Source organism: Passer domesticus, chromosome 10 (assembly GCF_036417665.1).
Source record: "Passer domesticus isolate bPasDom1 chromosome 10, bPasDom1.hap1, whole genome shotgun sequence".
Lineage (NCBI taxonomy): Eukaryota > Metazoa > Chordata > Aves > Passeriformes > Passeridae > Passer > Passer domesticus.
Window position 1 is genome coordinate 1053537 of NC_087483.1, and position 26248 is coordinate 1079784.

The window sequence follows — 26248 nt, forward strand, 5'->3', positions numbered from 1 at the left end:
ACCCCTGGCAAGCATTAGAGGGGACAATGGCTAATCACCAACCATTAACAGGTAATTGAAGAAGAGCTCTTAACAACAGGTGGCTGCAACATGCAGGTAACTTTCAATTTAACAGCAATTGGTTCAACTTTTTTTTAACTTTGCAACCTTAAAAAAAAAATTGATAACTTTTTTATTCATAACACTTTACATCAACAAAGAGGCAAAAGCATTTCAGCTGTGCCCACCCTGCAGCGTGCCTTTCCTCTGGTTTGTACCTTCACTTGAAACTACTGAGCATTTCAGCCTTGAAAATCAATTTTACAGTTCCACTCAAAGCTCTACTTATCATTATATGAGTGACCGCAACACACAGGTGCTTGGTTTGTTTGGGTTTTTTTAACCAAGAGACTAATATTTAACTAACAGCACAACTCCAGCCTTTTCCTTCTGAAACCCCCAATTCCCATGGGCAAAGAGCAAAGGTAAGAATCCACCTTCATTCTTAACCTATCCCACGTACTCAGTTGTCTTCCACTTGCTCCTCCTCTCCATTCCATGCAGAAATATGGTTTTGTTTGCTTCTTTGGAAAGGCTATATTCCAGTTTCAGGGCCCTGAGGTTTCAATGAACATCAGGAACAAACTCCACATTTCCAAAGCTGCCTCTCCTCCCATTTTCCTGGCTGATCACTGACACCCCGAGCCATGGATCACATCTGGGAATTGCCACAGGGACACACTGCCAGGTATCCAAGGTACTTGTCCTACAGATTACAGTCAAATCCCAGGATAAGTAAGTGCAGGTGTATAATGAAGCCCACTTAAAATGAAACCAGTCTCAGGCTTGGGGTACAAGAATTCTCTAGGTAAGATTTATGACCTTTAACAGGAACTTCATTATAAAGAAAGTGACTTTTATATAATGAAAACCATCTCTCTCTAAAGAGGAATGATGTGTTAACATAATCAGAGCTGTCTTTCAGTGTTTTCTGTTTGCAATCCAGCACCATCACTGTCACTTAAAGTTCATTAATTATTCTAAAAATGCCATTACTGAAATACAATTGTATGCAATTTTTTAATAATTTTCTTCAGAAGGTGGCATTCCATCTATTTTTAAAGTCTGAATTTTCCAGTAGATCTTACCCTGGGTTCTTAGAATTACTCAATACATCCAAATACAAACATTAGTAATGAGCCCTATTAATGCAGATTTCACTTCAAGCTAACTTAGATTTACTTCACACAGTTAAGTGAATTCATTTCACTGGAAAAAGAGATTCCCTAAAGGAAAAAACATCAGCTACTGTGGCTGATATTGCCCAATACATTGTTGAAAAATAAATTCTACTGATTGGATTTTTTTCATTTCCCCCCTCCCTGAGCAGCACTTTTAAAAATACAGTATTTTAATGATTGTTTAATTTTCATATAACTAGAATATAAATCCTTTATATACTGCTTTGCTGCAGCATAATGTCTCGTTTTTCATGGTTCACCAAATTGCCTGTGGTAACACATCAATTTTATTTACATTCAAAATTTGGACTTGAGTTTGTTCTCAGCAGTCCAGTTAATTCCAAGCCCATTTTACACAATAGTTCTCCTGGATTCATTAGTAATACCTCACTCTGCTGTTATGGGAGGGATTCCCAGCTATTGGAACCTTGCTTTGGATTTCCAGTGCTTTCCTGGCAGTTCCACTCCCACAGTTCTATCCCAGCTTAAATAGCCTGGATTTGCTCTAAGTCTGGCCTTGCTGACACAGTTCTGCCAAAGGATCATCAAATGTCCATCCAGAAGGCAGCTGTTAATGTTATCTCTGGAATACTAAGTCCTTTGTTCACAAAAACACCAGAGAAAAACAGGAACTATTGTGTGGCAAATAAAACCTAAAGGTTAATTACACAAAATTTCAACTATTTCAGTTGAACTGAGCTTGTATTTGGAAAGCAGAAAGATTATGAGGAAGCACATGGATTCAGTAGAGAATTTCTTGGCTTTGCCTTCCATCAGTGTCTTTCCTCTAAACTGTTTTCATTAGGTAATTTGTTGCAATCAACAGGAAAACCTCCAAATTCCCAGCCATGAACAAAATTAAGATATTAATTCTTGAGTGATACAAATAAAATAAAACAACAAAAAGCATGAGGCTTTTTTACATATGGCCCTTTGGTAGATTTCAGACTTTTTAATAAAGACCAGACTTTTTAGCTTTAGATATTGCCAGCTGTAAGAAGAGGGAAAACACACCATGTGAGAATGATCCATGGAATATCCTGAGCTGGAATGGACCCACACGGATCAGTTACGTCCATTTCTTGACTAGAATTGGTAATGAATTCATAAATGCCACATGTACTCACTGGATCCTGCTCTGAACGCTAAGATTCCCTGTTCATGTGGAGACAACACCACTGCAGGAAAGAGGAATTAAGGCAAAGGTAAGTGCAATCATTATTCCAAACATTCCAATAAATGTTTGGAATATTTTTAAATATTTTTAAAGACTCCCATAACCCAACTTACAAGTAAAAGGAGTAGAAGTGGTGGGAAGAACATTTATTTTTAAAAGAAAGCAAAACAAAATGAAGCAAAACACAATCAGGCTCTTGTCAACTTCATGGGTACAAAAGGAGTTGGCATTTTCCCATGAAGCAATTCCTTAATCCCAAATGATGGCATAATCACCTCATTTAATATGCCTGTTTAAAAGAAAATTTTATTTTGTCTAAGCTGAACTTCAACTGGCAATCACTGGACACCAATTACCAGTGTCAGATATAAGGGTCACAGAACAATTCTGCAGGCTGAGAAAGAAGGAATTCACTTTTCAATCCCATCTCCTAGCCAAAAGAATGGAAAAGTTGAACTTTATTTTCATGTCTTTGGGAATAATCTATGCTAGGCAATTAAGAAAATGCAAATTACTTATCTTATTGAAAATAATCAAGCCAGAAACAGACTTTTCAGTAACTTAATATTCCAATAAAGTCTTCTGTCACAGGAACCTACTTGTTAATTCCACTCTGCACTCAAGAACCGGCAATTAACCATTTTCAGATTTCACTCCAAATTATTAATAAGTGGTACTCAGCTGTTTGATATTCATTGCTGCTTTTTAGATGGAAAGCCTTCCAAAAGCCTTGCATTTCAGATCCTTTATTCCTTGTTCATGAACTGCTTTTCCATGCCCTGGCTGCTCTCGCTCCTGGTACCTCTGGGCATGACAAGAGTTCTGGGGTTTTTGGAGTTACTCAGAGTGCAGAAAATTGTTGTAATACACATCCCATGTTTTCACCAAAGCCCAGGGATCCCAGGAATAACCTTCAGGCAAATCCAAGGAAGTCTCCAAGTCAGGGGTAATGCAATTCCAGCAGCAACTCCCTCCCTTCTTGCCCCCTGCCATAATCTCATGGTAGAATGAAAAGACTGAAGAGCACTCTCATCTGAACACCCATTTCACAGCAAGGGAGGTCAGTCTTCATTTCATGCATTGCTTCACACACTTAAAATGTGTTTGAATAGACAGAAACATCTTCTCATTCAACGATTAACACATCTCACTACACAGAGCTTAGAAAATACTCTAATTCCTGACAGAGCTCCAAATTCCTCACAATTGCAGAAGTAAGACAGTACCCTGAAAGAACTTTAAATAGGCCCAAATTGAAATGGAAAGTAGATTTTTCACTACTTTATTCTCTTTTACATTAGTGGAAACAAAAAATATAATTTTTTCCAAGTTTTACATTGTTTTTCTTTTAATCCCTACTAAATGCTGACCACCTACTACTGACCACTTACAGGTTAAACACTGACTTGATTTAGAAGACTTGACTGATAAATGAAACTTGGAAATCTGGCAGTTCATAAGAGAGCATCAAGAACCCTTCCTAGCAAGAATAAAAACAACTAAACTGAGTTCTGGGGCAAGTTGTTCTCCTCAGGAAACACCCTTAAAAACAGAGCTGACAATGTTCTGCTTTCCTGTAGGTAAAAATCAGCAAATTTCAGATAGAGAAACAATAAGAGAAGTTAATTTTGGGCACAACCACATGGGTTAATGTGGGTGTCCTGCACACAGCTCTTCCTACAGGCAGCATTTTTCCCTCCTCACTTTTATCAGCACCAGGGGATTGTGGCTGCGCCAACCTGATATGCCAAGAATTCATAAACAGGAACGAGCCAAAGCTCCAGGATTTTCCTGTCATAGCTCAAATTTCAGCTACGTTTTTAAACTTACCAAGCTGCAAAGATCCTGTACAATAATCTTTCAAGAAAGAATTGCCTAATTCATGCAAGATCATCTATTCTTCATAAGCATTTACATCCAAATTCTTACATTCTACACAGCAGAAATTGAAATAGTATCATTTTTCTGGGGAAGCAGCTCCAGAAATTAATGGATCATGTGCAATACATAGATGGAAATCCCAACTACCTACCAGAATCAGTGAGTTCAGGCACACAAGCTACTAAGCTGATAGAAAGATGTAGTTTTACCTAAAGAACTATCAAACACCCAGAATGTATTCATTTTCAAGCTCCTATCTCCTGCCAGCCTTCCAGAGTCCACCTCCAGTGCTGTGCTTACAGTCTCCAACCTGTATTCTCAGTAGTGGTACACATAATAGTCCCTGAGAATGCCAATATTCTGTACCACAAATGCAGCAGACCAAGTGGAATACATCCATAAATCCAGAACAGTGATTATAAATTGATAGACAAAACTGTCAGAAAATTACAGATTATTCTGAGTTGAAAGAGACCCATAAGTTCATCAAGTCCAACTCTTGGAGTGGTGTAAAATGTCAGGGCAAAGTGCTCTTTGCAAAAGCCAAGAAGGGAACTGAGGAACAGATCTCCCTTCCCTATAATCTCTGTGGAACCCACAGGGTCTAGGGCAGGGGTGGGAGAAGAGAGAAAACCCAAGAGTTGAGTCTAAATTCTCCGTGATGCTTCAGATGGTATTTGGTCACCAAATGCAAATGAGAGCTCTGCAACTTGCAAATCCACAAAGTTCCTGTCAAAAACGCTGCCAACAGTCAGACACTCCCTCCTCTCCTTCCACTTCTTCTGTCAGATGTACAAAAAAATGGATTTATAGGAAAAGGTACTGTGGCTGGAACAGTTGCCAAACCTCTCCAGGCAATATCATTAAATAGCATTTATCTTTCAGAAAACCAAACTTCAACAAACTTAAGCACACCCAACTTTTTCAGATTTATAGAGCCACTCCAGTTTTCCCCCACTCACTGACCCCACCCCAATCAGCTTTTTCCACCCAGGATTGAATAAAAATCTTCAACTTCTCATCCAGTTTTAAATGCCAGCACAATAAAAATCAGAACACCACAGTCAAGGCTGGCAGGAAGAAGAAATGTAGGAGAATGTGCAAGAGAGACCTCTGAAGTTCCCAGCTGCTTGGTTAATCCAACCACTCCACTGATCTATAACTGCTCTGCAAATAATTGTTTTTACTTAATCTCCCATGACAGCATTTAATTACCCACAGTTTTGGAAAGCTACTACATAAACAACTCTCCTCACACCTCCTGTTTACAAACACTAAGTTGGTTTCCCTATGACTATTTCAAATTCTTTTATTAATGGCAGATTTGTTGTTTACCAAACCTTCAGTGTTATAAAGAGAAAGAGTTCATGAGCAAAAGTTTTTGAAGTGCTTCTGAAAGCAAAGCCTCAGTTTGGACTTTTCCTCTGTTTACTCAAAGCATTAAGTATCACACAGCACTATTGGAGTGACTCTCTTATCCAGAAAAAATATATATAATTTAGACTTGAATTAATAAAACATAACATTTAAAAATTAAATTCTTTAGAATTTAATTATCACTAAAATATTTCTCTTTCAAAGCACAAATCCTAGGCAGGAAAAGAGAAATCCAAAACTTTATTCTTGATAAGAATTCATGACCTTACTAACAGACATTATTCCCTATAGTCCCTATATCTCAGATGTCAATGTTTTGGTTAGACTCTAGTCTTCCTCTTGGATTTGCAGCATCAGATTCCTGGGACTTGTACTCCTGAAGAAGTGAATACAGCACAAGAACAAAGTTCTGGCAATGGAACTCTAAGTCACAGTGACAATCCAACCTGCAGGAACAGCATTTTAAGCCAAAGCAGCTCATTTCCTGAGCATGTTATGCCAGAAAAATGCATTGTGTTACCCTGGCCCAGCTGACAGGCAAGGAAAACTCTGCTTCAGTAATTTTCTTATTTTCTGTTTGTATGCCCACATGGAAAAGCCCTTTAGATTTTCAGGAAGCTAATTTCAACTATCAAATAGCTCAGTATTGTGGCCTGTTTATAACAAAAATCAGAAGAAACTTGTTCCTTTTGCCTTCTGGCTGCATGAAGCAGTGAACACAAACTGTGTCCTTTGTCCTATCTCAAGGAATCAATGGACATAAATGCCTTGTTCTGGCAGAATTTGAGGCTCAGTGTTAGTCATTACTGATGTTAGAAGTCTAAAATGTACTGAGCAGAGCCCAACAGCTCTATCAGCAGAAAATGTACAACACTTACACAATTTACATTTGAACTATACCTGATAAGTCACTACAAGTGTTGCAATGTGCTTTTAATATAGAACAAGGAAATCTATCCTTGTAGGATTTACACACATGACAACAAACGAGTTTCAGATTGAATTCCACTTAGAAGTTACTGCTCTGAAGGCTCCAGCCTCGATGCAGGAACAGCTCGAGTGCTGTGTCCAGTTCTGAGCCCCTCAGTTCTGGAAGGACCTTGAGGAGCTGCAGCGTGTCCAGGGAAGGGAAGGGAGCTGGGGAAGGGGCTGGAGCCCCAGGAGCAGCTGAAAGAGCTGGGAAGGAGCTCAGCCTGGGGAAAAGGAGGCTCAGGGGGGACCTTGTGGCTCTGCACAACTCCTGACAGGAGGGGACAGCCAGGAGGAGGTCAGGCTCTGCTCCCAGGGAACAGGGACAGGAGGAGAGGGAACAGCCTCAGGTGTGCCAGAGGAGTCCCAGGTTGGACACCAGGGAATTTCTGCATGAAAAGGTGTTGAACATTGGCTGGGGCTGCCAGGGAGGTGGTGGAGTTCCATCCCTGGAGGTGTCCAAGGAACACCTGGATGTGGCACTCAGTGCTCTGGCTGGGGATCAGACACAGGTTAGAATCAATGACCTTGGAAGTCTTTTCTGAACTAAATGATTCTGTGATTCCATACAATTTTGAACCAGGCAAACAATGTGTGACAGTGCTGCTTTGCTATACTCTGCCCCATACTGCACCCAGCAGAAGCAGGTTCAGCTGTCCAGACATTTAAGTGGATTTCCATACCACCACCACTGCAAGCAGCATCACATTGTTGTAACCAAGATGTCAGATATAAACAAGCTCCACCAATTTACAACAGAAACAGAAACATCACCTGCAACTCCCCTCAAATAAAAAGACACTTAAGTCCCATCTACTGCATTTGAAATATTAAATAAACTATATTTCACTAAGAGAAAAGCATATATTATTAAAGCTTTGCTGGGTAAGTAGAAATATTACCCATTCCCTCATTCAAAACAGGTGTCTCATAAAAAATGAACGTCAGTGGAATGGCTCAGCACAGCACTTGTGAGCCATCTCTTTAATTATACATGATCACAGGGCTACCTGCGTGGAACACGCCCCAAGGCACCCAGGCCTCCATATTTGTGATTTCACAGGCTCTGGTGCCAAATAAACAATCTGGCAACCATCAAAGCAGGAAGTTTGGAACAGTGCTTAGAACAGAATGAAAAGAAATTAATATACCATAACCCAGGACTAAAACAGTGCAGGGTACAGGTGGGAGATAAGGGACAATTCAAGCACACTTGATAAACAAAATATACTGTGAACTTGAAACAAATTTTATCACCAAGTCACCAGAGGGTCTAAAGACCACAAGGATAAAAACATTATTGCAAGAAACCAGAACCTGATCCTTATGATTTTCTTGGGCTTTTTAAACTACTGTTATTATTCCAGAACTAGTAAACTTCAGTTGTTTTCTTGCAAGATACAAGGTGAAAATAGAGGTAAAATTAATCAGCCTAATAAAAGACCTTTTAGTTCAGACAAACTAAGACTTGTCATAGCAACAACACACCACCGGAAAGAAAATAATACACACTGGATATAGTCAAACCCAAGCAGGATCAAAACAGACACAGCAGAAGTAACTTTATCATGCTAAGGCTCCACATGCTGGTGACTCTGAGGACAATCCCAGTTACACAAAGCCTATAATCACCAACTTATCACTGTCACCTCTGACCTACCTGCCTCTTCCTGCCTCCTATTCCACTCACTTGTTGCAACTCGCCTTGGATCATGCTCAAATCCTGCAGCTCGAGCAAGGAGCAAGTCCTGACCCCACAGGTTTACCTGGGGTGCCATGGAGTTCACCTGACTCTACAGGAGAGGTGATTTATTCCATCAGCTACTACCTTATGCCAGAGCTGGGGTATTATTATTATTATTATCATCATCCCTAGGAACTAGAATTTACTTTCAGAGGTTCCACAAAAATCCAAGTCATGATGTTGACTACAGGTGGGAGTTCAAGTTTCACTTTGCATTTTATCACATGGCAAAAAAAGTCAAATTTACAGGTTTTTTTGTTTTCCAGTAAGTCTTAAAACATGAACTATGACAAAATCACATAAGATAGCAAGTTAAGGCATTATAAAAAATTGCTTTTTCACTGGAAAAAATGGAAGTAATTGAGAAGCAAAGAGTGGCTTACTGTGCAGCTTGCGGTGGATGACACCGACCAGGTTGGGCTCGTCCCCCCGCCAGAATATCCAGAGCTCCTCGCAGTCGGGTTTGATGTCCCAGTGCCACACGCACAGCAGGTTGGCCTGCAGGCAGGGGATGAAGCTGAGCAGGATGGGATCATCCTGGGCTGGAGCTGAAATGATGGGCCCACAGTCCCCATGGCCTTCAAAGTTGTACCTATGCCATTTGGTGCCCATGAGTTCGGCCTATGGGAAACAAAAAAAGAAGAAAAGAGTCATTGGATCACTTTATAATTTAGTTATGGTCATAGTTTTTTTTTTATTTTCACTGGGTAATTCCTCAATTCAAGTTAAAAAAATCCTCATATTCATATATTTTCCTTTATTCCCCTTCAAGGAAAAGAATTTTGAAACAGCACTGAATGAACCTGGCTTACCCCTGCCTTTAGGTTTTCACCACAACCTGACTCACTTCTATTAATTTCTATTCTATTCATTTCCAACAGCTTCATTCAACCTTATTGTCATCTTATTGTCATCTTACAAGTTAGAAAGAAAAAAAAAAAAACAGGGAGAGAAAATAAGGCTCATTTCCTATAGGCTGCTTGGTGGCCACGTGAGCTTTGTGTCAGCCCAAAAGTTAGTCACTTGAAAGTCACAAAGTACCACAGTAATTAAGAAAACCAGTGACTTACTGGAAAAGCTGTAACAGTTTCACATTTTGACATTGCAGGCTTAGCAAATGAAGTTTTTATTTTTATTTTGTTCAAATGAACAAAATTAGAATATGGAAAGTTGCCATTTACTGCTTCTCAACCAGACAGAATTCTCTTGTTAACCATCAAGGAAAAATGAAAAGAACATATTTGCTATGCAGACATTTGGGAAAGGTTTTCTTTGGGCGCTGAACAGCTTTCCCAGGGAATGGGCATGGCCCCAAGGCTGCCAGAGCTCTAGGAGTGTTTGAATGCTCTCAAGGATGCACAGGGTGGGATTGTTGGGATGTCCTGGGAAGGGCCAGGAGTTGGATTCAATGATCCTGGTGGGTCACTTCCAACACGGGGTGTTCTGTAATTCTGAGATTTTCCTCCACTCCCAGTTTGCCCCACCCCTGCTGTAGCCTCTCCTTTCTCTCCACTCTCCAGCAAGGGACAGGGAATACCCCCAGGAAAGTCTGCCTGTTATCAAACACAACTGGTGTGTGTATACCCTGCTCACAGTGGGCTTGTACTCTACTCTCTACCTGTTACCACATTCCTGCTGCTGCTATTCCCTCCACTGCTCCATTTCCAGTGTTCACACCTTCCCTTGGCTGCCCAGAAGCAGCTGGTGCTCAGCTCCCAAGTGCTCCTGCAGGGAGAGCCAGCTGGTCTGCCACAAGGAGTGCAAACACTCCAGGGCAGCAGCTACACATCTGACAAGAGAGGGCATTGCCAGGGACAAGGAAAAGACCAGCACTGGAAAGACTGACTACAGGAATGAATTTTTAATCCTAAAGAAAACAAAAGACTTGCGGATCACGTATTCCTCCCATTGTCATCACCTGTGTAATGATATTCAACTTCTTCTCCAAAACCAAAATTCCCCATCACATGCAAAAGGATTTCCTTTTTCAAGTCCACAAACTTAGTCCATTTACAAGTTTAAACTCTAAAAATTACTTCTGTCCACCACAGTAGGTGAAAGGAGCCCGGCTGGTTCAAGAGCTGGCTGGTGAACTGCTGAGGAGCTGAAGGTGATGCTCATCATACCAACAACAGAGCAGAAACCACAAGTATCTCCTGGATTTTGTAAAGACATTCTCTAAAACAGTTTCACCTCATTCCTGCATACTGCCTGGCACAGCAGGGCTCTGGCCCATGGCTACAGCTCTTGGGACTCTGCCTCAAGGCCTATTTCCCCAAACACTGATTATCCAGATTGCCCATTTAACTGACCTCTGAAGAGGCCTCACCAGGCACATGGCCTCTCAATACTGCACTGGGAAGGAGAAAAAACCTATGGAACACTGAACAGCAAGGAAATTTGGGTTATTGTTTGCAGGCCCCTAAACCACCAGGCAACTTTAGCTCCACAAGGCAGAAATGACTGCCACCCTATATCCTGCCTGCAGGATACCAGTCCTGGATTGTCCCAGATGGAGGCTCCCTACAGCCAGCACTCAGCTCTTGCACTCAGACAGAAATGCTGATCAGCTATCCACAGGGTTGGCAGCTATGGAGAAGGAAATGGGAAAAGATAGTCCAGAGTGGCTGAGATACACAGCCATGTGCCACCTTCCTGGCATGACAAAGGCAGGGGAATGCAGGAGGAAGAGGTAAAATGGAAGGAATAAAGTTATTTTTTCCATAGGAGGGTGCTGGAACATCTCATACACTAAATAACAGTCTAAGAAAAAGCACTCCTCCAAAACATCTACGTCTGTTCTACATGCATCCCCAGCTATAGCTTGGAAAAGGAACGGGCAGAGTTTCTGGAACAGAACAATGAATGTAACTACAGACCACAAAACACCAAGAATTAATGCCAGCATAGGCAACCTGTGAAAAAATGATGTTAAATGTTTGTGCCATAACCAGCTAAGAACACATGCTAAGTCACAAAGAGAGTGGAACAGGAAGATGATGAAAACCTGTCATGGTTTGACCAGGAAGTGAGTTTCTGGGAAAGTTGTGGTCAAACCAATCAGTGGCCAGATTTGAAAATTGGCACCTGGTGTGGCCACTGGGGACCTGGATACGCCTCTGAGAACACACAGGGATTAAAAGCAGAAGATTCCCAGAGGGGCTCTCTCTTTTGAGTCCAGCGGTGAGTGGATCTGACCTCTCCCTGCCCAGCTGTGTCTGGGTGGGGCAGGGGAGGCCGTGCGGCCTGTGGGGAGGGAGGCCAGAGCCCTGCAAGGTGCAGGGTGGAGGAGACCTGGGATGTTTGGGCAGCCCTCCCCGGGAGAGAGTGATAGAGACTGTGCTGGCTTGAAATTTGATATCTTGTGCTGGCACCATGGCCAGGAGAAGAAGTGGGGGGGCAAGGTGCCCAGCCGCTGGGAGACCGGGCTGAGCTTTTAACTCTTTTGGTATTGAAACAATGGAAGCTGTAAAAACACTGATCCTCCCCAGCTGAGAATTGAGAGGGGATGGAGGATGGGCAAATGAGAAGAAGGCTTGAGTAAGTGAAGAAATGCCAGCAGATGAGAAGCGCCCTAGATGGAGGAGACGATGGGAGTGGCTTTGGCTGGACTTTCCTCTTACATGGCCACAGGACAGAACCAATTTCTTCCTGTAATTTAGAGACTGCACCTTGGGGGAGGTGGTTGGCCAGAAGCCAAGAGTGACAAAGCTGTTGTAAGAAGAAACAGAAGGAACAGAGACTGATGAGGAGGGTGTGGTAGAGCCCTCTGCCTTCAGAGGAGAAGGATCTCTGTTCCTGAGACCCCCCAGACCCCAAGGGAATAAATATAAGGGAGACAGGTGTCCCAATAGTGAGAAGCTGCCACTTCTTAGAACTGAACAATGCATTCTTAAAAAGACCTAAGAAGCAATTTAAATCCATAGACAGTAATGAAAGCACTAGACATAGAAAGGAAATAATCACCACGGCAGATTCTCTCCGGGCAGCTGCCACGTGTGACGCAGAAGCCCAGGAGGTTCCAACTGTGTTTCCTGGGGAGGCCCATGGTGCAAGAGGGAGACTCCTCTCTCCTGATGAACTGGGGGGAGGTTGTGTGAAGGATGGTATTAGACAGAGAATTCAGTGTTAGAGGGGATTGAGTGTCAGAGGTGGGGAGGGAGGAGGAGTGTTTTGGAGGTATTCCATTCTGGATTGTTGTGTGTGGTTTTTTTCCTTTTTTTACCCTTTTGTCTCTGTGTTGTAGATTAATAAAGTGTTGGGTTTTTTTCCCTCCATTCTCCATTCCAAAGCTGAAGCCTGCTTTGTTCTGTTTCTGGGTCTCATCTCACAGTAACCATTTTGGAAATATACCTTTCATGGGGGCACTGACATTGTGCCAGGGTCAAACCATGACACCACTTTATACCACCCCACCCCAGCACAGCCCAGAACACCCCACCACTCCCCACCCTGCTCCATGCCACCCCGTCCCATCCCATCCCATGCCATCCCATCCCATCCCTCTTGGGCAGGAAGCTCCATCCCACCAGGCCTTGGATGCTTCCAGGTGTGGGAATCCTTAAAATCTGAGGGTTTTGGGAAAGCTGCAAAAGGCAGGCCTCAGCAGCAGCAGAACTGCTGTTAGAGCTAAGCAGTAGCCATAAGATTTGCCTGCAGAAAAGTTATGTGAGATGTAGAATGTAAGGACAAATGGAACAATGATCTGTTTATTAGCACTTGGCTACAATAACTCCCAAAGCTACAGAAAAGAATATCTTACAAGATGTTAGGAAGTTCTAGGCTTAATAATGGAACTCTGTGCATTGTATTTTAATGCTTACAAGCAGGTATTGTATTTGAAACAAGCAAGCGAGTTGCAACATTGAGTTCTTTGTTCTTTGCTGAGGACGTGAGCTGCTGGCATCTTCCCATTGTCATAACCATGTAATGAGAGTGATGCTGGAAAATAAACAGCTTGAGACGCGTTCCTCAGCAGTCCCGTCCCGTTTGTGATTTGTACATAGACTCCCAGCCAACAATAAATGGTGCCCTGTGTGAGGACTTATAGGTTAGAGGAATATAAAAAATATAAAAGAAGACGGTGGACAGTGCTATTGCCAGAGGCCCAGACTGTTAAAAGGAGCAATGGATCACCCCCTTCATCATCTGTAGCTGCTATCCTTGTAAGTAGTAAATAGCCACTTTAGGGGCTCCTGGGCAATGAGATGGAACCATTTATCTAAAGCAGAATGGGATGTCTTTTGCCAGCTTGAGACAATTTTACAGGATAACCACTGATTTCTAAACTGCACAAGAAAGCAGAAGAGAAGAACATGAAGCGCTTTGGGTGCAGTAAGATTAGACATGTTCAGAGTCAGTGTCGCTTAGCAACAATGAAAAAGTTTTGTTCCACCTGCAAAAAAGATAACCACAGTACTAAAGAATGTTGTTTCCAGGGAAACGCTTTTCGGAGCGCGACCCCTGCACGACAACACAAGCTCAGGGAAATGCATGGATAGCTCAGCCCCCAGTGAAGGAGGAGGAGGAGGATTAAACTCACTCAGATCAGCCACTTCTGGAAGCGCGGGAGTGGACTTGGAAACCGCAGCAGACATTACCATCACGGACTCTGCTGTACACCTGATAGATACTCATGTAAAAAGACCCTTGGGGAATGGACTTAGTGCTTTTCTGTTAGGGACATCATCTGCTAGCAAAAAAGGATTGGATGTAAATCCTGAGGTTATTGATGCAGACTCTCAAGGCGTTATTAAAATAAATCATGGTTAAGACATTTTCCCCTCCTGTATCTATCCCCAAAAGTTCCCAAATTGCTCAACTTGTTCCTTTGAAGTCTTGTGTCCCCTGTACAAGCTTCAAGGAGTGAGGAATAAGAAGTTTTGGCTCCACAGCTAAACCAGAAGTATATTAAGCTATGGACATCACAAGAGGTAAACCAGACAAACAGGTAACCTTGACACATCCTAATGGTGATTCTATTACTAAGACACTCATAATTAACAGTGGAGCAGATGTAACCATCATTTCAAATGCAATATGGCCTAAAAATTGGGCATTGATAAGTCCTACCTTAGGTACTGATGGAATTAGAGAAACTCAGGCAACTCAGTTAAGCAGAGAAGTGATTACTTTCACTTTCCAAAATGGAGTGAGTGTATCTGCAAGACCCTATGTCATACAAACTCCCAGCAATTTATTAAGTCTCCTTGAAAGAAATCTATTAAGCCAGCTAAAAGCAACCATTGTTACACAGCCAATCCTCAAAATTAGCTAGACCACTAATACACCTGTGTGAATTGATCAGTGGCCGCTGTCAAAAGAAAAGCTGCTAATAATCCAACAATTAGTGCAAAACCAGCTTAAAGCAAGACACATAAAGCCATCTACTAGCCCTTGGAACACCAAAAAAGAATGAGAAATGGAGACTGCTACATGATTTACGTGCCATTAATGCAGTAATGGTAAGTATGAGTACCTTGCAACCTGGTCTTCCATCTCCTACTATGATACCTGAGTCATAAAATCTATTAATCATTGATCTCTGTTTTTTTCACTATTCCCTGGCATCCAGATGATACTGGTCATTTTGCATTCTCTGTTCCATCTCTCCATAAGACAGAACCCTACAAAAAGTATAAATAGGATTATTTGCTCCAGAAGATGCATAACTCGCCTACAATGTGTCAAATTTATGTAGCTTGAGCACTAGAGTCTGCTCAGCAACAATTTCCAGAATATATCATCTATCACTGTTGTGAGTGCCTGTCCAAAATTCCCCTCATTCTTTGCCTCACGACCATCATGAAAGCCAGGACCACCGAGGAAAAAAGATCCTGTTCTAGGATCCTGATCCTGTTTGGATTGTCGTCCTCCAAGCCAAGCCAATGTTTCCACAGGTGTGTTTGCTACCCCATGGGGCGCTGCACTCGATGAATAAGGAAAGGGACACTGTGCCCTTTGACACCTGCATCACTTAGCAACGCTGATTCTGGAACTTCTCCAACCTCCTGACTTGGCTGGACTTTCTCTCTGGAACGACCTTCTCAGTGGTCACCACAAAAAGATCCTTCCCCTCATCCTACATCAACCACTGTGACAGATGGACTGAGATAAGAGAAATCTTTCTCCCCCAAGGATTGAGACATGCCACCCCTGTATGGAAAAGGCTCCCCTTCTTCCCTAAAAGACTGAGATGAAATCCCTACTGCAGAGGGGGGGAAGGTGTGTGTGTGGTAAAGGCCAGGTGACCAGAGCAAGTTTGCAAGTGACCACTGGACTGAGAAGACAATGGCTCTCACCCACTGCTGAGATCATGGACTATTGTATCTGTTCTCCCCCCTTTGCAATTTTCAATAATAAAAACCCCTGGGTTAGCTAGGGCCTTTTGAGATCTCCCATGATGTGCATGAGACAGGCTTCGTCAACTGGACTTCAAAGGACCCCATCATCCTACATCTGGTAGCTGTAAACCTTCTTTCCTTTTCCCCTCTCTTTTTATTTTTCCTTATTCTTTCCCTCTTCATCATTCCCCTTCTCCCTAACGCATTTTGCTGTGGTCATTCAATAAAGGTACATTTGTTTTGATTTTTACTGCAAAACCCCCTTGTCATGTCAGTTTTTGCACCTGAGGTCAGTGAAAAGAACCTCCACGAATCTCGTCCTTAGGACAGATCGTGTCAACTCTATGGATGATATCTTAGTGGCTGGGAAACAATTGGACTTGTAACTGTTTTAAAAACCATGACAGCTTTGCTAGAGGAAAAAGGATTAAAAATTACCCCTGATAAAGTGCAACATTCAGCTCCTTAGAAATATCTCGGGTGGCAGATCGATCGATTTGAAAATGTGATCAATGTGAAACCACAGAAACTCACCATCACCACTGAAATTAAAACTGTACATGATGTCCAGAAATTAGTGGGAGATATGCAGTATATTGGAACTATTTGTGGGATAACTAACGAAGAAATTGAGCCATTAATACAGTTATTAAGTACTTTGTCTCAGGCAGATGAACATCAGACCCTAAATAAGAGACAACAGCAGGCCTTGGATCGCATAGCCACAAAGGTTGCTACAGCACATGCACATCGCATGATCAAAAACGTGCCACTTCAATTGAGGATCATCAATCAGAGCAAAGAGGGTGACCATTATGCCAAACATCCTTTTGCCTTAATTTGTCAGTAGATAAATCTCGAGCTAATCCCTTAGTTACTTTGGAATAAGTACTTTTACCTGTAAAACAGTCTAGAACTATTACCACTCGACTGGAACTTTTTACTCATTTGATTATGAAAGGCAGAGGGAGAATATTAGAAAGCTGGAGACATGAACCATATGCAATTGTAATACCGTTGGTTAACTGCTATCTGGAATGAGGAATCGGGCATTCTGTTCCTTTACAGATAGCTTTGGCTGATTATTATAGTAAAATTCACAATACCTATTCACGACACCGAGTGTTATCTTTATTAGAGCATCAGCGTCTGGAAGACAGACCCTAGAGAGCTGACTGTCCAGTATCTAGGCTAACAGTGTTTACAGATGCAAGTAAAAGGTCAAAAAAGGCTGCCTGCAGGTGGCAGCAAGATAAGGTAGGGAAAAAGCATGTCATTTTTAAAGAAGTAAAAGATACATTGCAGACATTAGAATTAAAAGCTGTTATTTAGGCTTTTGAAAATTAGAACAATGAAGCCATTAACATTGTTTCTGATTCACTTTATGTAGTTAGCTGTATCCAACACCTTGAAAAAGCAGTACTTAAGGGGGTGAGTAATAAACATCTGTATTCCCTTTTAAGCCGATTGCTTAAAAACTTAAATCAGCAACAGCAAGAATACTTTATTGCTCATGTTCGTAGTCATCAAACTCTCCCTGGTCTGTCTGAAGGTAATGCTCGAGTTGATCAGTTGGTAGCCACTGTCTGGCCAATGCGAGCCTCTGATAAATTCCAGCAAGCTAAAAGTTCCCATGCCTTTTTTCATCAATCTGCAAAAATGTTAAACAATTTAGTCTTCCCCTTACTGATACTACTGGTATAGTGCAATTCTATCCTGATTGTCAATGAGATAGCATTAGTTTAAGCACTGGTGTCAACCCTAAGAGTATTCAACCCGTGCAATTATGGCAAATGGATGTAACTCATGTAGCAGAATTCGGTCAGAAAAAGTTTGTGCATGTTTGCATTGGTACCTACTCTTGTGTTCTACAAGCTACTCCCTTAACAGGTGAGACAGCACGTCATGTTGAAAAACATTTGCACAATTGCTTTGCCATATTACATGTCCCCTCAGCAATTAACACTGACAATGGTCCAGCCTACTGTTGCCTATGATTCAAGCGTTTCTGCAATTTATAAAGTATCTGACATGACACTAGTATTCCTCACAATCCTACTGGTCAGGCAGTTATTGAGCATGCTCATCAGACGTTTAAGGGCATGCTGCAAAAACCAAAAGGGGGAACCAGAGGGTTATCCCCTGAAGAAAAAACAGCTAAAGCCATCTTTGTGCTAATTACCTTAGAACAGCAAGAGATAGGGATGATCCACCTATTCTTGTGCATCATGCCCTTATACGTAATTCAAGTGAGGAATTGCCTGACAGAGTTCAGGTCATGTTCAAAAGCCCAGAAACAGGGACACGGGAAGGACCAGCTACAGTCAAATTAACAGGCAGAGGTTATCTATGCTTACTTACAGATAAAGGCATTTGTTGGATTCCAGCCAAGTGGGTGAAGCCCTGTCTGAAACCACCGTCATCAACCCATGTTGTGCCCAGAGGCAGAGAGTCAGCGACAGCCCTGAATCCAGACAGCCCTGAATCCACTTCTTCAACACCTGACAGCTGAACAACGCTCAGAGTTTTTACCAATATTACTAGAATTTGCTGCAGCAATGCAGGCACCCCCACGAAGATTTACTATACACGAGTTGGACACAACCAGAAATTATTTACCTTTACTTGCATCACAAGTTGTAAGTCAGATAGAAAATGCTTGTTCTGTGCATGGCTATGCAGGTAAGCCTTGGCTTAAGGTACATTCTGTAAAGTGTAAGTTTTCAAGTTCATCAAGAACATAATCTAACTTTACCTCAAGAGAGAAAGCAAAAATTTAGGTCTACTAACCTAGCATGCAATAGATGTTTTCAGATACTTAGCAATATTAGCCCACCCACAGCATTAGCTCTATTTTTAGAGCGTAATCCACAAAGGTCAGAAGGACGTCAGAGTTTTCCCCAGGATTTATCTTTGATAGAAACACAGGATCAAAGATTGTTACTGTGGGTGCAATTACATCTTGCTATAGTTGCTTTAACAAACCAAATTGTACTAGAGAGCAAAATAATAGCTACTGAATGTGGAGCAGGAATAGCAGTGCCACAACAACATCACCTTGCTGACTTTCAGTGGGACCAGGCTAAGGCATACTGGGCAAAGCGTAGGCGTGATCAGTGGCAATGGCAACAATGGCAAGAGTCTGGCAGATATTAACAACGCTACTCAGTGCAATGATTAGAGAAACGCAGGGATTCTACAACATCCATCAGCCAACTAACATGTGGGTTACATGGGCCAACAGAACAGGGCAGAAATCTTTTTGCTTATCATTAGCTACACCCTCTGATCCATTTTGCACCTGTTTAATTGGAATTCCCTTAGATTCAATGGAAGAATTTGGAAATTGAACCAGAGCTCAAATTGATGGTAACTTAAGTAAGGCCTGGTCAAATTGGTGTACCAATCCAAATCCCGTTGTTACAGAAAATTAGTGTGAAAAATAAGGGATTCATAAAACCCCTTAGGAGCTCCAGCATTTACAATTGCTTGAAACTTAAATACTACAAGTCAAGAATCACAAGAACTGGATATTTTGGGATCAATGCCAGGAAATTACTGTTTGTTCTTTGGGTACTACAAAGATAAAGAGCTGATTAGGGAGAAATTAGGAAAACCCAGAAATGACAGCACTTGGATATCTCCTGTTTCTTCGTGGTATTACAATACCACAGCCTAGGGTGCCAATTTGGCACAGCGTGTACTCATCAAACAAATATCAGCTAGGATGTTACCTCCTAGAGTTTTTCTCATTTTTGGAGATAGAGCTTGGTCTATGGTTCCTCAAGAAAGCATTAGGAGGACCATGCTATTTTAGGAAATTGACATTGTTTGCCCCAAACATTCAACAGATGCTTAACATCAGGCACAAGTTCCAACCTGCAAAATGTAGTGTGCTTCTATTAAGGTCAGACTGTAAAGATGATCTAGAATTGTGGAATCGACCTTCAGTTACTCTAGCCTCAATTTTTTTCACCAGGAGTAGCCTCAGCACAAGCCCTTACTCAGTTAAGACAATTAGCTTGTTGGGCAAGAAAGCAAATTAACCTTACATCCACAATACTGAATGAACTTACCACTGATGTAGGTAGCACATGCCACACTGTGTTACAGGACAGAGCTGCCATAGATTTTTTGTTGCAAGCTCAAGGACATGGGCGTGAAGATTTTGAAGGAATGTGTTGCACGAGTCTCTCTCACCACTCTGAATCTATTCATAAGAAACTGTCACTGCTTAAGGAAAACATGAAAAAGCTCCCAGCTGTCGAGAATTCCTGTGATGAGTGGCTAAAATCCTAGAGCATAACAGGCTACTTAAAGATTTAGTATGCTTTAGCATTATGACATTTTGTCTCCTTTTAGCAATTTTACTTATAGTGCCTTGCTTACTACGCTCTGTGCAAAAGTTAATTACCCGTGCTTTGAATTCAGTCTGGCTTGTGCAAAAACAAACACAGAACTGTTGAGGATTTTTTGCAGGCTGAGGAGTTTTTGCAAAACAATGGCCATATTCAGCCGACACACAATCCAGCCTGCTGCTAACAATGGATAATGGACAATGAATAATGGACATACTCAGAAACGGGCTCGGTATATCCTTGAGAAAGATACAAGAAGAAGAGCCATCAAGACTCAGCAAGTTTGTCAGCAAGTTTGAGAAAGTGAGAAAATAGAAGCAAAGGGTGTGTCAGACAACCATAGTAAAGCGCATGAAAAATTAAACTATCCAATCAGCATTCTAATTTAGACATGTGAACAGCTAGGATTAACCTATCATGTATTAGCTAGAGACGCATGAACAGTAGAAACTTATTATAAATATAGCCTTTTCAGGAGTAATAAATTTGGCTTCACTTAATCACACTGATCATGGCGTGATGTCCCATTCCTGATCCTCTGCACCACACTGACTTTGCCTACAAAATCCAGAAACACTTCACTGAAGGGAGATACAGGGGGTAAAGCTAGGGTGATTGGAGGATGGGAAGAGGAGAAGCCAGAGCACAATTGGGGGATTTGGGACAGGGGAAGGGAACAGAGGAAAAAGCGATTGTGGGAAGTAGAAGGAGGACCACAAGATGGGGACCAAGCCATGCGGTGTCCACCATTTTGTGACTTGAGGGAAGGGGGAAGGGAGCAGGGGAGAAAGGGATTATGGGGAGAAGAACCACAAAATGAAGGCAAAGCTATTTGACATTCTCCATTCTGAGACTCTGGGTGAGGTGAGGAATCTGGGAGACGATCTACAGGTTTTACTACAGGTAAAAGGGGTGAGGTATTCGGGTCTAGGGAAGGAGCACTGACAGGGTGATCAGTCCTGCCAGAGCCAGGGGGGAACCGGGGGTGATGTGGGCAGCAAGGGAGACCCACAATGTGGGGCAGCTGTGCACTTGCTGCAGGTGGTTTGCTCCCCTCAGCTCACTCGGTTCGGGATGCTGGGGGTCAGAACAAGGGGGACTGGAGCAGGGATTTCAGGAGGAACTGGGGAAGATTTATTTGGAGTTTCTTTCACTTTCTTTTCCATTACTAATGTGATAGCTTTCAATTTTATAAAGAGAGGACAAAAATTACTTTTTGATTCACCATCTATCATTGCCTCTTCTCCAAGTTTCATTCTGATCTTATCCCAAAATCTTAGTGCTTTTACTTCATTAAGGGCCGTAGTTGGAAAATGAAAGAAAATCCACTTAACAAATCTCTTAACTTTTCCCTTAGATAAACAAAACTCTCCTCCCACCAAGGAATTCCCAACTTGGTTATAAACTTCCTTCTCCCTAGCAGACAGCCTCGCACCCACTCTACCCTAGTTGGGTCCGTCCCGGCCACTAGAACACTCAGACCGAGACTATTTCCTAGGTTCTTTTCCACCCACTTCTGAGGTAAAACGAAATCTAAAGGAAAAACACCCGAGAATCACCGGCGGTGGCGGGGTTGGACGTTGCGCACTACGCCTCCCCTCATCCCCGAGAGTCACCCCCACCCAACTTCAGGGCACCCCAGTCGGGTCCGTCCCGGCCACCGCAATACTCACGAAACCCAAGATTCTTGGCAGCGAGAATCTCGGAGGTGGCCCTCGATCCAGGGGAAAGCTCCTCTCCCGCCTGGAACGGAGAGGGTTGGCTTTCCCGGGAGCTGCAGCAAGCAGAGTGCGCGAAACCACCGGCGGCGCCTGACGGAGCACGAACTTCACTGGGCAGGGCCGTCCGTGCACCCTGCAGACAGTCCTTCCCGTGGGGGCTGCGCCTCGCCTTGTGCGCCAAAGGGACGCCGGCCCCGCTCACGGGAGACGATCGGGGCCCGCGTCAAGAGCGGCCGTGCCCTGTCTGTGCCGCCGGCGGGCAGGGCCACGGTTCGGCTGGCTCAGAAGGCGGGTTCAGCGCCTAAAGGACTGGTGGCAGAGGAAATAAAGAAGGGCGCGGTGCTTGCTTTCCCCAGCTGCTTTTATTTCTCTGCCGGCGGGCACGGTGCTGTCGCTGGCGCCGCTCGGCCTTGGCAGCGCGGCTTTCCCGCGGGCAGCAGCGCCGGGCCGGGCAGATGACGCAGCGCTCGCGGCGGCGGCGGAGCGGGGCGGCCGGAGCCGCCCGGGGCGATCTCTGTCCCGCGGCAGAAACCGCAGCCGCGGGGCAGCAGCCGCACCGGCGGTGCCGGCGGAGCGGGCAGGTGTCCCCTCCACAGCGGTGGCTGTGCCGGCGCCGCGCGGGGTCCTGCAGTGGCGGGAGCCGGCAGCTCCGAGGGGAAGGCAGCGGCGGAGAGCAAGGGGCAGAGAAAACTGCTGCTGTTCTGGAGGAGACCGCGGAAATTGGGGGCGGGGGGAAGGTCAGAAGCCAAGGCGGAAAAGACAAACCAATAGTAAAGGGAAAAGACTGTAACTGACAGAGAATTCTCTAGGCTAGGGGCAGGATTTCTGGGGACAGACAGAGAGAAGTTACTCCAAGCGCCACAGGCTAGACAAGAGGCAAACATAGACTAAACATCTTCAAACTGCCGTCCCAACCAGACAGTCAGAGACCAAACATACCCAAAGCCCGCTGCAGAGGAGCCCCAAACAGGCTCAAAAACCCCCCAAGCCCCCACTGCTACAAATCTGGACAAGCTGTCCTTCTAGATTTAGTAACCTAGGGGTATCTGTGAACCATGTCTATGTCTTGGTGGTGTTTTCTGTTAGCTGTGTGTGGTTTGGTTGGAAAAAGGTGTTTGCTTGAACAGGCAGTGCTGCAAAGTCAGTTCCAGGTTGTCTCAGCATTTGAGTTGTACAGCCATGCCCTCTGCACAGTTGTCTCTGTGAAATAAATGGGCAGGAGATCTTTCTCCTTTTTAATGCCTTTATTAAGAAGAATCAGCTCAGGTGGGGAGAAATCGACGGGTTGCGCCCTCGCCGCCGTTGCTCCCAGGCGTGGCACGAAGGAGGAGGATGTTGCAGTTTTGTCCGCTGGTCTGCAGACAGAACTGGGGACTCTGTCCTCACGGGAGAGTCGTTGAGTCCTTGGTTTGTTTGTTTAAAAACCCGGGGGGTCTCCCCAATCAGTTTCTCCTCAGGTTAGGGCGAGAAAATAAAAAGGTCCAAGGAGGCACGGGACCACACTCCCATCCTTAGACGTCACTTAAGTCACTTGTTGGCTCGTGATTTTAGGGTTTTTTTCTTATAAAAACTGTAAAAACCCAAGGTGCACTGCATTTCTTATTTGCATACTGGCTCCGATGTCACTCCTATTTTCTTTACCTCGGAGGGGTCTGTCCTGGTGAGTGGCCAGCATCAGGGAAACAGTTAATCACCGGCCATTAACAGGTATTCGAAGAGCTTTTCTTTGGCAGCACACCTAAAGAAGTCTGACCGTTTTTTTGTTTTTGTTTTTTTTTGGGGTTTTTTTTTTTTAACTCTGAAACTAAAAAAAAATACAATTTTCTGTTCATAACAGCTGCTGCTATTTTTCTTTGATCAAGCTTAAGCTTGCATCAACTTATAATTTTTGGCTCATTAACATAGAATTTCCTATATTTTTTGTATTGATAATACATTTCTTCAGCACTCGGGTGATCATATTTACTAAACTTCATTACCCTTTTTGGGTTTTTCAGGTTAATTCCTTTAGAGATCCTTAGGTTATTCTGTACAGCAGATGTCACTATTTTTGTTAAACATGGAAATAAGAACATACTAACAAGTGTACCCACAGTGAAGGTTATAGTTTTCCAACTTTTTTTGAAAATCCATAGATTATCCCACCAACTGGAATCAAGTGTAAGAGTCTTTTGATTTCTTAAATATGCTAGGTTTTTTATTTCATTTAAAGTGTTTCTAATGACTGCTACAATTAATTTGATTTGATAAACTATTGTTTTGGTTTGGTTGAGTTGGTCATTAATATGATTAAGAGCCAATGCGGTCTGATTATATATTACTTCTAATTCTGATTGTAGTTTCAAAATTTTGTTTAACATATATTGTTTCTTCAGTTTTGTTTTTCTCAAATCTTCACATATAGGAACTCTTAAACTTGATCCAGATTCTTTGTGTAATATAAAGACAGTTCGTTTTATAATTCTAATGATGCCACCACTAGACCAGCCTCTTGGCAATTCAGTGGATGTTGTGGGACCATTGACCCAAAACAGGTGTTTAGGGGTTTCCTGAAAGATATTAATTTTTGTCGTGCCCTCCCAATATTTAGAAATACTTTTTCCTTTTATCAGATTTACCAGGTTTGCTTCAGTAGCATCATGTTCAAAGCACCACCAGGTTTCTCCTACAGGGTGCTCTCCCAGGAGTGGCTGCCTAAAGGTGGCGGTGTTCCGGGTCATCCAATATATTTTCTTATTCTCTTGATAAAAGATCAATTGGGAGAGGTTAACACAATTGTTGTGGACTCTCAGCAAGGAGCTTACTTCTTTCTCATAGAAAGGTTGGTAGTACTCATTGCACAGCTCTCCTGGGCTCTCCAGAGCACCACCAGCAATCAGAGCCAGCACTACTACCCTTCCCAAGAGTCCGGTATGGGTCATCTTGCACAGCCTGCCCACCCGGCCTTGCCTCTTGAGGATTTTACTGAGAAGAAGTCTCCAAGTTCTTTAGAGTCTCTTGCTCCTCTGGTTAAACCTCTCTTGATCTGTGCCTGCTAATTTAGTCCCTCCTAGGGGAGCACTCTGGAGAAGATTAACCTGGGGTCTTTGGTACCAAGTTGGGACGACTTAACCAGAATTACTTATTAACAATTTTTAACTTTTACAAATTTCTTAAAACACTTCAAGACATGTTATGATTCTAAACTTTTTTCTTACGCAGTTCATCAGTCTTTTTGAATGTCAATTTTAAGTCATTTGGTCCTTTTATAATAGTATACTCAGCTGAATTAACTCCCGATGCGGTTGAATCCTGTCCTGAGTTAGGGTGTGAGGGTGGTGTAGAATCTGGTCCAATACCAGAGGGGGACACTGAAGAATCTTGTCCAATGCCCGGGGGTGAGAGAGGTGTGAAATCTGGTCCAATACCAGAAGGAGACACTGACGAATCTTGTCCAATACTCGGGGGTGAGACTGGTCCTTTAATTCTCGTGATGTGAGTCCAACCTTTTTCTCTGGTTTGCACAGCCGAATTAGCGATGAGGAGTACCTGAAAGGGGCCTTCAAATTTAGGCATCAATGGTCTATAATTCCAGGATTTTATTAAAACCCAATCTCCTGGGTTGATGTCATGTGCTTTTGTATCAAGAGGGGAGGTTTGGGGGAGGTATCCTCTTTTTCTAAGTCCTTCTAGAGTTCTTCCAATTACTTCTAAATATTTCCTTGTAGCTTCTTCTCCTTCCAGATAGTCTCCTGTGCTATAGGGCGTTAACAAGAATGGCAATCCGAACATAATTTCATAGGGTGAAATCCCTATATCAGACCGGGGTCTTGTTCTGATGCGCAAGAGCGCTAGGGGCAAACACTTTAGCCAATTCATTTTTGTTTCTTCGATCAATTTAGTCAATTCATTTTTGAGAGTTTTGTTCATTCGTTCCACCCTCCCAGAACTCTGGGGGTGCCACGGAGTATGCAATCTCCATTTTATTCCTAAAACTTCAATTATATTGTGCAATGTTGAGCTACAAAATGTGGACCTCGGTCTGAGTCTATGGTATTCACTATTCCGTATCTGGGGATAATGTTTTCTAAGATTGCTACTACTTGGGCTGTTCCCCTTTTGGTTGGGAAGGCTTCTACCCAGTGAGTGAGATGATCTACTATAACTAGTAAATATCTGTATCCTTGTACTGGGGGCATTTCAGTAAAATCTATTTGTATGCTCTGGAAAGGTCTTAGAGTTAGTTCTCTCCCTCAAGGTGTTACTTTTCTCATGACTTTCTGGTTTACTTTTTGGCAAATTAAACACCCTTTTGTAATTGTTTTTGCTAGGTCATATACGCTTATGCACAGGTTATTTCTTAGGAAATACTCACATAGTCCTTGGACTCTCCAGAGGGTTAATTTCTGTAGTTCTGTTAGCACCATCCTAGCAAGTGCTTTGTTTAGAAACACCCGTCCATCAGATGTTAACCACTCC

The 26248-nt window shown here is 43.0% G+C and overlaps 2 long non-coding RNA genes across 2 annotated transcripts; one reads left to right on the forward strand and one right to left on the reverse strand.

Annotated features, from left to right (window-relative positions):
- Positions 1-2148: 2148 nt before the first annotated feature.
- On the reverse strand, positions 2149-22366 carry LOC135308430 (uncharacterized). Its single transcript, XR_010368860.1, has 3 exons — positions 21743-22366; positions 8752-8989; positions 2149-2398 (listed from the first exon to the last, which is right to left on the reverse strand). It is a non-coding gene; the product is annotated as an uncharacterized LOC135308430 (long non-coding RNA).
- LOC135308432 (uncharacterized) lies at positions 2297-5870 on the forward strand. Its single transcript, XR_010368862.1, has 2 exons — positions 2297-2425; positions 3791-5870. It is a non-coding gene; the product is annotated as an uncharacterized LOC135308432 (long non-coding RNA).
- Positions 22367-26248: the final 3882 nt, after the last annotated feature.